We start from the raw sequence: 11041 nt of genomic DNA, 5'->3' as shown, positions 1-11041 counted from the left end.
GTATGCTTCTGTGTGGGCTCTAATCTCTCTGATTTTATCCTCATGGTCTCTTCGCGAGATATACGTAGGACGGAGCAATATACTGCTTGACTCTTCGGTGAAGGTATGTTCTCGAAACTTTAACAAAAGCCCGTACCGAGCTACTGAGCGTCTCTCCTGCAGAGCTTCCACTGGAGTTTATCTATCATCTCCGTAACTCTTTCGTGATTACCGAATGATCCTGTAACGAAGCGCGCTGCTCTCCGGTGGATCTTCTCTATCTCTTATATCAACCCTATCTGGTACGAATCCCACACTGCCGAGCAGTATTCAAGCAGTTGGCGAACAAGCGTACTGTAACCTACATCCTTTGTTTTCGGATTGCATTTCCTTAGGATTCTTCCAATGAATCTCAGTCTGGCATCTGCTTTACCGACGATCAACTTTATGTGATCATTCCATTTTAAATCACTCCTAATGCGTACTCCCAAATAATTTATGGAATTAACTGCTTCCAGTTGCTGACCTGCTATTTTGTAGCGAAATGATAAGGGAACTATCTTTCTATGTATTCGCAGTACATTACACTTGTCTACATTGAGATTCAATTGCCATTCCCTGCACCATGCGTCAATGCGCTGCAGATCCTCCTGCATTTCAGTACAATTTTCCATTGTTACAACCTCTCGATACACCACAACATCATCTGCAAAAAGCCTCAGTGTACTTCCGATGTCATCCACAAGGTCATTTATGTATATTGCGAATAGCAACGGTCCTATGACACTCCCCTGCGGCACACCCGAAATCACTCTCACTTCGGAAGACTTCTCCCCATTGAGAATGACATGCTGCGCTCTGCTATCCAGGAACTCTTCAATCGAATGACAGAATTGGTCCGACAGTCCATATGCTCTTACTTTATTCACTAAACGACTGTGGGGAACCGTATCGAACGCCTTGCGGAAGTCAAGAAACACGGCATCTATCTGTGAACCCGTGTCTATGGCCCTCTGAGTCTCGTGAACGAATAGCGCGGGCTGGAGTTCACACGGCCGTCTTTTTCGAAACACATGCTGATTCCTACAGAGTAGATTTCTAGTCTCTAGAAAAGTCATTATACTCGAACATAATACGTGTTCCAAAATTCTACAACTGATCGACGTTAGAGATATAGGTCTATAGTTCTGCACATCTGTTCGACGTCCCTTCTTGAAGACGGGGATGACCTGTGCCCTTTTCCAATCCTTTGGAACGCTACGCTCTTCTAGAGACCTCCGGTACACCGCTGCAAGAAGGGGGGCAAGTTCCTTCGCGTACTCTGTGTAAAATCGAACTGGTATCCCATCAGGTCCAGCGACCTTTCCCCTTTTGAGCGATTTTAATTGTTTCTCTATCCCTCCGTCGTCTATTTCGATATCTACCATTTTGTCATCTGTGCGACAATCTAGAGAAGGAACTACAGTGCAGTCTTCCTCTGTGAAACAGCTTTGGAAAAAGACATTTAGTATTTCGGCCTTTAGTCTGTCATCCTCTGTTTCAGTACCATTTTGGTCACAGAGTGTCTGGACATTTTGTTTTGATCCTCCTACCGCTTTGACACAAGACCAAAATTTCTTAGGATTTTCTGCCAAGTCAGTTCACAGAACTTTACTTTTGAATTCATTGAACGCCTCTCGCATAGCCCTCCTCACACTACATTTCGCTTCGCGTAATTTTTGTTTGTCTGCAAGGCTTCGGCTATGTTTATGTTTGCTGTGAAGTTCCCTTTGCTTCCGCAGTAGTTTCCTAACTGAGATTGTTGTACCATGGTGGTTCTTTTCCATCTCTTACGATCTTGCTTGGCACATACTCATCTAACGCATATTGTACGATGGTTTTGAACTTTGTCCACTGATCCTTAACACTATCTGTATTTGAGACAAAACTTTTGTGTTGAGCCGTCAGGTACTCTGTAATCTGCTTTTTGTCACTTTCACTAAACAGAAAAATCTTCCTACCTTTTTCAATATTTCTATTTACGGCTGAAATCATCGATGCAGTAACCGCTTTATGATCGCTGATTCCCTGCTCTGCGTTAACTGTTTCAAATAGTTCGGGTATGTTTGTCACCAGAAGGTCTAATATGTTATTGCCACGAGTCGGTTCTCTGTTTAACTGCTCAAGGTAGTTCTCAACAGACCTACGGTTGTAAAACTGAATGTGGCCTCAGCAAGCCGCTACGGGTCTAGTTTGACGACAGACATGTGGTAAACTATTGTTGTGATGAAACTATGCAGCAGAAGGAGGATGCCCACTCTTCTACTTTGGGGATGGATATTGAATAGATAAATATACTGCAGCCACGTTAATTTTTCCTTTGAATAGCCAGCCTATTATAACAGTCTCTTTCCGCAGTTAGACAAGAGCAGAAAATAGTTTGAGAACTCTATTTTGGCAGGTGCTGTAGTTAGCACACTGGGCGCGCATTCAGGAGGACAACAGTTCAAGCCCGCGTCCGCCCATCCTAGTTTAGGTTTCTCGTGATTTCCCTAAATCGCTTCAGGCAAATGCTGGGATGTTTCTTTTGAACGGGCACAGCCGACTTCTTTCCCTAATCGGATGGGACCGATGACTTCGCTGTTTAGTCTTCTCCCCCCAAATCAACCAACAAATGTTCTGTAAATATTCACATCTGTCTTGAATAACCGTCGCGTCAAAAATGATGCATATTTTCTCGTGAACGTTCTATGTGAGAATTCTGTACCCTACATTCCAGGAGGGACAATTGCCCCCCCCTTTTTGTTCCCCCCCCCCCCCTTGAGGACGCTCAGGCTTGCCAGTCTCAAATATCTGCAGTCATCTAGCTTTCTGCTAACACGATGCATTTTTTTCGTAGAATCTGCAAGTTACGCAAAAGCTCCAAAGAAACTGGTGTTGGCATGCGTATTCAAATACAGAGATATGGAAACAGGCAGAATACGACGCTACTGTCAGTATCACCTATGTAAGACAACAAATGTGTGGCGCAGTTGTTAGATCGGTTACTGATGCTACAATGGTAGGTTATCAAGATTTAAGTGAGTTTGAAAGTGGTGTTATAGTCGGCGCACGAGCGATGGGACACAGTACCTCGCGGGGTAGCGATGAAGTGGGGATTTTCCCGTCCGACCATTACACGAGAGTGCCATGAATATCAGGAATCCGGCAAAACATCAAATCTCCGATATCGCTGCGACCGGAAAAAGATCCTGCAAGAACGGGACCAACAACGACTGAAGAGATCGTTCATCGTGACAGAAGTGTAAGCTTTCCACAAATTGCTGCAGGTTTCAATGCTGGGCCATCGAGAAGTGTCAGCGTGCGAACCATTCAATGAAACATCACCGATATGGGCTTTCGGAGCAGAAGGCCCACTCGTGTACCCTCGATGAGTGCACGACACAAAACTTTTCTCTTCGCCTGAGCCCGTCAACACCGACATTGGATTGTTGATGACTCGAAACATGTTGCGTGATCGGACCAGTCTCGTTTCCAATTGTATCGAGCGGATTGACGTGTTCGGGTATAGAAACAATCTCATGAATCCATGGACCCTGCATGTCAGCAGGGGATAGTTCAAGATGGTGGAGTTGGACTGATATGGGATCCCCGATACGTCTAGACAGGTGACGTGTATGTAAGCATCATGTTTGATCCTGCATCCATTCATGTCCATTGTGCATTCCGATGGAATTGGACAATTCTAGTACCACAATGCGACACCCCACACGTCCAGAACTGCTACAGAATGGCTCTAGGAACACTCTTCTGAGGTTAAACGATTCCGCTGGGCCCCAGACTCCCCAGACATGAACATTACTGAGCATACCTCGGATGCCTTGCAACGCGTTGTTCAGAAGAGCTCTCCACCTGCTCGTGCTCTTACGGATTTATGGACAGCCCGGCAGGATTCATGGTGCCAGTTCCCACCAGTACTACTTCAAACACTAGTCGAGTCTATGCCACGTCATGTTGCGGCACTTCTGCGTGCTCGCTGGGAACCTACACGATACTAGGCAGGTGTGCCAGTTTCTTAGACTCTTCAGTGTACATCTTGACGGGGCGAGCTAGCTTTGTCAGGACACAGTCTTTCAGAATGATTGGATACAAATTTCGATTTTGCAGCTTCGTGTCCAATGCACAAAGGCATTCTGCTGCTATAACGACTGGACGTGACGATTTTCCTCGTAGTATAGACGTCTTGTCTTGTGACAGTGGAATAGGCACTTTCAGTCGACTTCACTCGAGGCTGGTTGCTCACTTTGGAAATTTGCGCTGGATATGTGATTGTAAATTACATGACTTTTCAGATTATGGAGAGTTAGGTTTCTTTTTATAACACCGTAATGTCAGTGTTATAGATGAAGTATCGATCTTCGATACTGGCAAGAGAAAACCAGGCTACTTGTTACCCCCGTCAATAATGTTTTCGTCATTTGAACGAATATTTTTCTGAGCACCTCTCATAATGCCATACTCCGTTCATCAAAAGAATAAACCTCATGTCATTTACACTATGTATTCTTCTACGTTTGATTGGATTTCTTTTCTCGTGGAGCGGAAGCCAAGCTGTCTCGAGTACAGTCAAGTACGGTAATGAGGACACGTTTGATGCTGTGCGTTACGCGTACACCGACTCAGCGATAACACGGGGCAACAGCTTTACCGGCGCATTTAACTTGAACAGCACCGACCACGCAAGTGATTCAACTAATATGCAATGATGTGAACAGTTGCAGTGAATACGTAAAAAGAGACAAGCAGGGAACAATGTAGCTTTGAATGTCATTTAATTTTTAAACAGAAGGAGAGAATATATGGTAAAAAAGTCAGGTGACAGGCTTCTTAGGTGATCAAACGGAAAACATGACGTGCTCTCGATCTTAGCTAACATACTATTGTAATTTAAAAAAAAGAGTGATGAAAGTTCCTGACTTTAACAAGGATAATTTTTCTGCATGAGGTATTTGCGGCATGAAAGTGCACTGCTGGAATTTTGCCATGTAGTTAAATATTGAAGCCACTGAATGTATTACAGGCAGTCGTCTGTAAATCTCTGAACTCCTTCCATATCGGACTCCGAGGAATATGTTACAGTACTGCTACGTCGGTAACAGGGTGATCGGCAACAGAATCCCGAGCCACTAAAAAGTCCACGTTTCCTCCTCCTTTTCTCATGACGTGCTGTTGTGCATTTCACCATCGTTGGGCAGAGACGTGTTACAAAGCTTCGTGCATTAGTTCCAGCACCTTTCGCAGCTGAAATGTCTTGTTATTTCTAGCGACAAATCGCTGAACTTGGCACCAGATCAATTCTACTAGGTTCAGATCGCAGTGTTAAGGTGACAGCTGTAAAAATGCAGCATTTAAACAGTGTGCTCGACACCGCGAAAATTATTGTTTTCCATGTTTCTACGAAGCTTATCACTGTGGCGCGTGTGTGACCACATCTGTCCTAGAAAACAATGGGTGTATTCTAACAAAGAGTATTTGATCTTACAGTTTTCTCCAAAAAATGTAATTATGTAATGTTTTCTTAACTTCAAAATCTTTAACAATCTTTTATGAAATATTGACAATGAAGAATGTGTATTTGCAGTGAAAACCAGAATTTTGCGTTTGATCTGTAAGTAGAAACTAGAAGACGTCCATTTTTTTTGAAAACATCATGGTTAAGTATGAGTTAATTACCAAATATATTTGATAAATGTCATATTTAAATGGTTTGGTATACAAACCAAACAAAAATATTGTAGAACCACCATCACGCTCCAGCCAACTCGATTATCAATCTACGACACTAACACTTACGCCACGAAAATAATTGCAGTTTTCTTCCATACATTTATTACCTACTATTTCTGGAAAACCGCCAAAGCTGATTTTTCTCTATAATCTTGTGAAAAACATTAAGAACAACTTGTTTGGCCGGCCGGAGTGGCCGTGCGGTTCTAGGCGCTACAGTCTGGAACCGAGCGACCGCTACGGTCGCAGGTTCGAATCCTGCCTCGGGCATGGATGTGTGTGATGTCCTTAGGTTAGTTAGGTTTAATTAGTTGTAAGTCTTAGGCGACTGTGGTTAGACACTGGACTCGCATTCGGGAGGACGACGGTTCAATCCCGCGTCCGGCCATCCTGATTTAGGTTTTCCGTGATTTCCCTAAATCACTCCAGGCAAATGCCGGGATGGTTCCCCTGAAAGGGCACGGCCGACTTCCCTCCCCATCCTTCCCTAATCCGATGAGACCGATGACCACGCTGTCTGGTCTCCTTCCCCAAAACAACCAACCATCTTAGGCGACTGATGACCTCAGAAGTTAAGTCGCATAGTGCTCAGAGCCATTTGAACCATTTTTGAACAACTTGTTTCTAGCCATTAACGGCGTTCCGCGCGCTTATTTCATTACGAAGCAGGAAGCAGTGTCATCCATTTTTGCGGTACATATGAACAGCGAGACAATCAGGACACAAGTAGCGCTTACAGAGACTATGACTGTACACAACTTTTGAAATAAAAATTGCGTAGTGAAAGTATGATTAAGAAAAACGTTGATGGCTGTTAAGGCATCAGAATGTCTTAAGGCTTCAGTTATAGTTACATAGTAATAAGATATCTATTACATAAGCTGGACCTGTTTCCAATAGTGAACGACACCGATGTACGAGAGCTACGGCTGCTGACCAGTCATCGCGTTTGTGTTTGTTTACATCAGGTTTATTCTTATGATGAACGGAGTACAGTAGTGCAACACATTTGTGTCTTGTCAAGTGTGGCCATGTTGCGGGTGGGCGGGAGGGGGTAAGCAGTAGTTTTTAACGAACTAGGGCAGGAACATTTGCTATTGTATTGTTGTAGCTAAATACGGGCTAATGCCTTTCATTGTTCATTCAGTGAATGCTTTCGTGATGTTAAGTAATGTGTACCCATATTATTTCTGATGTTTTTTTAATTGCTAAAAATAATACTTCCAGTTATGTAAGTAGATTTTCAATCTGTGATAGGTAACATTACGTTTGATCCCATAATTATAAATACACCAGGGGAGCCTGTATATCCACAACTAAACTTTTTCAAATATGCGAACTTAGTCACATATTGAATAGTTTTACATTTTTAGTTTGTTACGTTGAATGATAATTATCACAAATAATAAACACATCCAACACGGTTACGTTTTCACGCATTAACATGAAAGATGATTACGAAATGAGACGCCAGCGTAGGAAGATCGTATTCACTAACGAAAGACGTCGGTAAATTTTTGACGCTTTATTGTTTTCTTGTTGTAACATTTACGTTATTGCAATAGGCATTACAGTAATGGAGGTGAATCCTGCGTTAAGTGTAGAGTGAGCAATAAGAATCTATTTATATCCCATCATTACTGAAGCTACCACAGATAGGAGAAACAAAATTACAGTCTGTAGACAAAGAGTGGTCGAATATTTAATGTTAATTATCGTTATATTTATTGATTAATAAATATATAAGGTGTATTTTACGTTGAATGTTACGTCTTCTATAAAGTAGTCAATTAACATCGATGTTTTGGGCACGATTACTATTGGCCATCGTTGTTTGGACGTCGGCAGATTGACGGAGACCCTCTCTCTCCACCGTTTTATTTCGTGTAACATTGTAGTGTGTGTAGAATTCCACACGCCTTTACTACGATCTCTCTGTGGCGTGTACGTAGAGAGAAGACTTGTGTTCTCAGAAGTTTATTCTAAATTACGTAATAGAAAGTGTTAAGAGCATCTCTTTGCCAGAACTGACTGCATATCCCACGTTCCGACCAGCTATAACCATCATAAATTTTGTATAAAGGCTGTGTGTTCTACGCATGCAGCTACAGGCATTGTTAATAAACGAAGAACGCGATTCATTTTAACAGTGGATTCTCGATGTTTAGGTGACTAATCGTCTCTCTTGCTTGATGATAGTGTGCGAGGTCGCAGCAGAGTTACACAACTTGAGTTGCAGCAGATCTTGCCCTCGTTATGATAACAGAAATAGTGACTGGGCATTTCTTGTGTCTTATCTTGGCTTCTGCTTGTGACAGCAAGCTGACAGTTCCGTGTGTAAACGACGTTATGACGTAATCGAATATTTAGCTTGTGCAATACCCCTTATCGTAGACCAACAGGTATAGACTATGTTAAAAGTTATTTTAGTGTGCGAGAACAGGCCCGGGAAAGAACAACATTTCCAACCGACCGCCGTGTCATCCTTAGCCATGCTACCCAAGCCTGACAGCGCTAATAGGTTGGAAATGGTGTTATCACTGCAGTGAGGCCGTTGGTCCATAAACACTGAGATTCGTGAAAACTACCAAGTTGTGCATGATGTTTAAATTTATTACTTCTTTTCTACTAACTCCGTTTGCAAGACGTTTTGCAGAGAGTATCCACATATGCAGCTGAATGTACCTGCAAAAATTATATTGTACGAAACATATGTCAAGAGATATATAGTCACAAACAATGAAATGTGTGAAAGACTGCCGCATCATGCATGAAGTTTTGATACGTTTATTCTTTAATAGTAAGAGATACCTACAGTTGAGTCATCTTAAGGAAATCCCTGGCACCTGGTAGCGTTTTTGACAGCTTTCAGCTGTGAACCACACAAGGCTTACGTCAAACAGCAGCCGTCTGTAGATCTATGAAGAGGCGGTGCCATAGAGACGTTTACAAAATCACGTTGCAGACACGCGAAGAAGCTGCGCCTAGAAACTAAAATACCAACACAGTTTATTTTTATTTACGTTTCTAATAGAAAATTATCAAAACGAACACCAGGGTTTTGCCGCATTTGTCAGTTGGTTTATAGTTAGGTGTAGCGGCACCACCGTTTGAGATGGGAAAAAGGTTAGCTTTGGTGCAATATTTTGGAGCGCACAAGTTACAGCCAGGTGTGGTCCTGTTGACAGTAAGTTGCGCTACCAGCGGTTGCAAAGTAGAATGGAGGCCACAGAGCCGTAGATCCGCTGAAAAGAGCAAACGCAGCGGTTTGCATGGCGCAAGTTACAGGCAGAAGGGGCCCACTGGCCTACCTCGGTGTTATGAGTACATGACTCGGAGTGGCGCGTTAGCAAAACAGAGGTGCAAAAAAATGGTTCAAATGGCTCTGAGCACTATGGGACTCAACTTCTGAGGTCATGAGTCCCCTAGAACTTAGAACTACACTCCTGGAAATGGAAAAAAGAACACATTGACACCGGTGTGTCAGACCCACCATACTTGCTCCGGACACTGCGAGAGGGCTGTACAAGCAATGATCACACGCACGGCACAGCGGACACACCAGGAACCGCGGTGTTGGCCGTCGAATGGCGCTAGCTGCGCAGCATTTGTGCACCGCCGCCGTCAGTGTCAGCCAGTTTGCCGTGGCATACGGAGCTCCATCGCAGTCTTTAACACTGGTAGCATGCCGCGACAGCGTGGACGTGAACCGTATGTGCAGTTGACGGACTTTGAGCGAGGGCGTATAGTGGGCATGCGGGAGGCCGGGTGGACGTACCGCCGAATTGCTCAACACGTGGGGCGTGAGGTCTCCACAGTACATCGATGTTGTCGCCAGTGGTCGGCAGAAGGTGCACGTGCCCGTCGACCTGGGACCGGACCGCAGCGACGCACGGATGCACGCCAAGACCGTAGGATCCTACGCAGTGCCGTAGGGGACCGCACCGCCACTTCCCAGCAAATTAGGGACACTGTTGCTCCTGGGGTATCGGCGAGGACCATTCGCAACCGTCTCCATGAAGCTGGGCTACGGTCCCGCACACCGTTAGGCCGTCTTCCGCTCACGCCCCAACATCGTGCAGCCCGCCTCCAGTGGTGTCGCGACAGGCGTGAATGGAGGGACGAATGGAGACGTGTCGTCTTCAGCGATGAGAGTCGCTTCTGCCTTGGTGCCAATGATGGTCGTATGCGTGTTTGGCGCCGTGCAGGTGAGCGCCACAATCAGGACTGCATACGACCGAGGCACACAGGGCCAACACCCGGCATCATGGTGTGGGGAGCGATCTCCTACACTGGCCGTACACCACTGGTGATCGTCGAGGGGACACTGAATAGTGCACGGTACATCCAAACCGTCATCGAACCCATCGTTCTACCATTCCTAGACCGGCAAGGGAACTTGCTGTTCCAACAGGACAATGCACGTCCGCATGTATCCCGTGCCACCCAACGTGCTCTAGAAGGTGTAAGTCAACTACCCTGGCCAGCAAGATTGAGCATGTTTGGGACTGGATGAAGCGTCGTCTCACGCGGTCTGCACGTCCAGCACGAACGCTGGTCCAACTGAGGCGCCAGGTGGAAATGGCATGGCAAGCCGTTCCACAGGACTACATCCAGCATCTCTACGATCGTCTCCATGGGAGAATAACAGCCTGCATTGCTGCGAAAGGTGGATATACACTGTACTAGTGCCGACATTGTGCATGCTCTGTTGCCTATGTCTATGTGCCTGTGGTTCTGTCAGTGTGATCATGTGATGTATCTGACCCCAGGAATGTGTCAATAAATTTTCCCCTTCCTGGGACAATGAATTCACGGTGTTCTTATTTCAATTTCCAGGAGTGTAGTTAAACCTAACTAACCTAAGGACATCACACACATCCATGCCCGAGGCTGGATTCGAACCTGCGACCGTAGCGGTCTTGCGGTTCCAGACTGCAGCGCCTAGAACCGCATGGCCACTTCGGTCGGCAAACAGAGGTGGACATCCACGTATAAAAAGGGCCAGCTCACTAACAAGGCATTCAAATGTGACAGCTATCCTGGACGGTGGGGCATGTCACACCACTGGCTACACACAGCAGCAGATGGGGCACCAGCTTTCCAGTCCACGACAGATCGCTGGTTCGACGCTCTGAGGCCAACACGGGGTCCACAGCCAGCCAGTGGCGGGCCACGCCACGGCTCGCTACTGCGGGCAGTCTTGTTGCCCCCAACACACGCTGGAGGCATCCCGAGGCGAGGCCGCAGATTCGGACGCTGGATCACGGGCGCTCGTTGTCGCCGCGTTCTTAGC

The sequence above is a fragment of the Schistocerca piceifrons genome, chromosome 2, assembly GCF_021461385.2.
Source record: "Schistocerca piceifrons isolate TAMUIC-IGC-003096 chromosome 2, iqSchPice1.1, whole genome shotgun sequence".
In the NCBI taxonomy this organism is placed as follows: Eukaryota; Metazoa; Arthropoda; class Insecta; order Orthoptera; family Acrididae; genus Schistocerca; species Schistocerca piceifrons.
The sequence above is the reverse complement of the archived record's forward strand: the minus strand, read 5'-3'. Positions refer to the sequence as shown.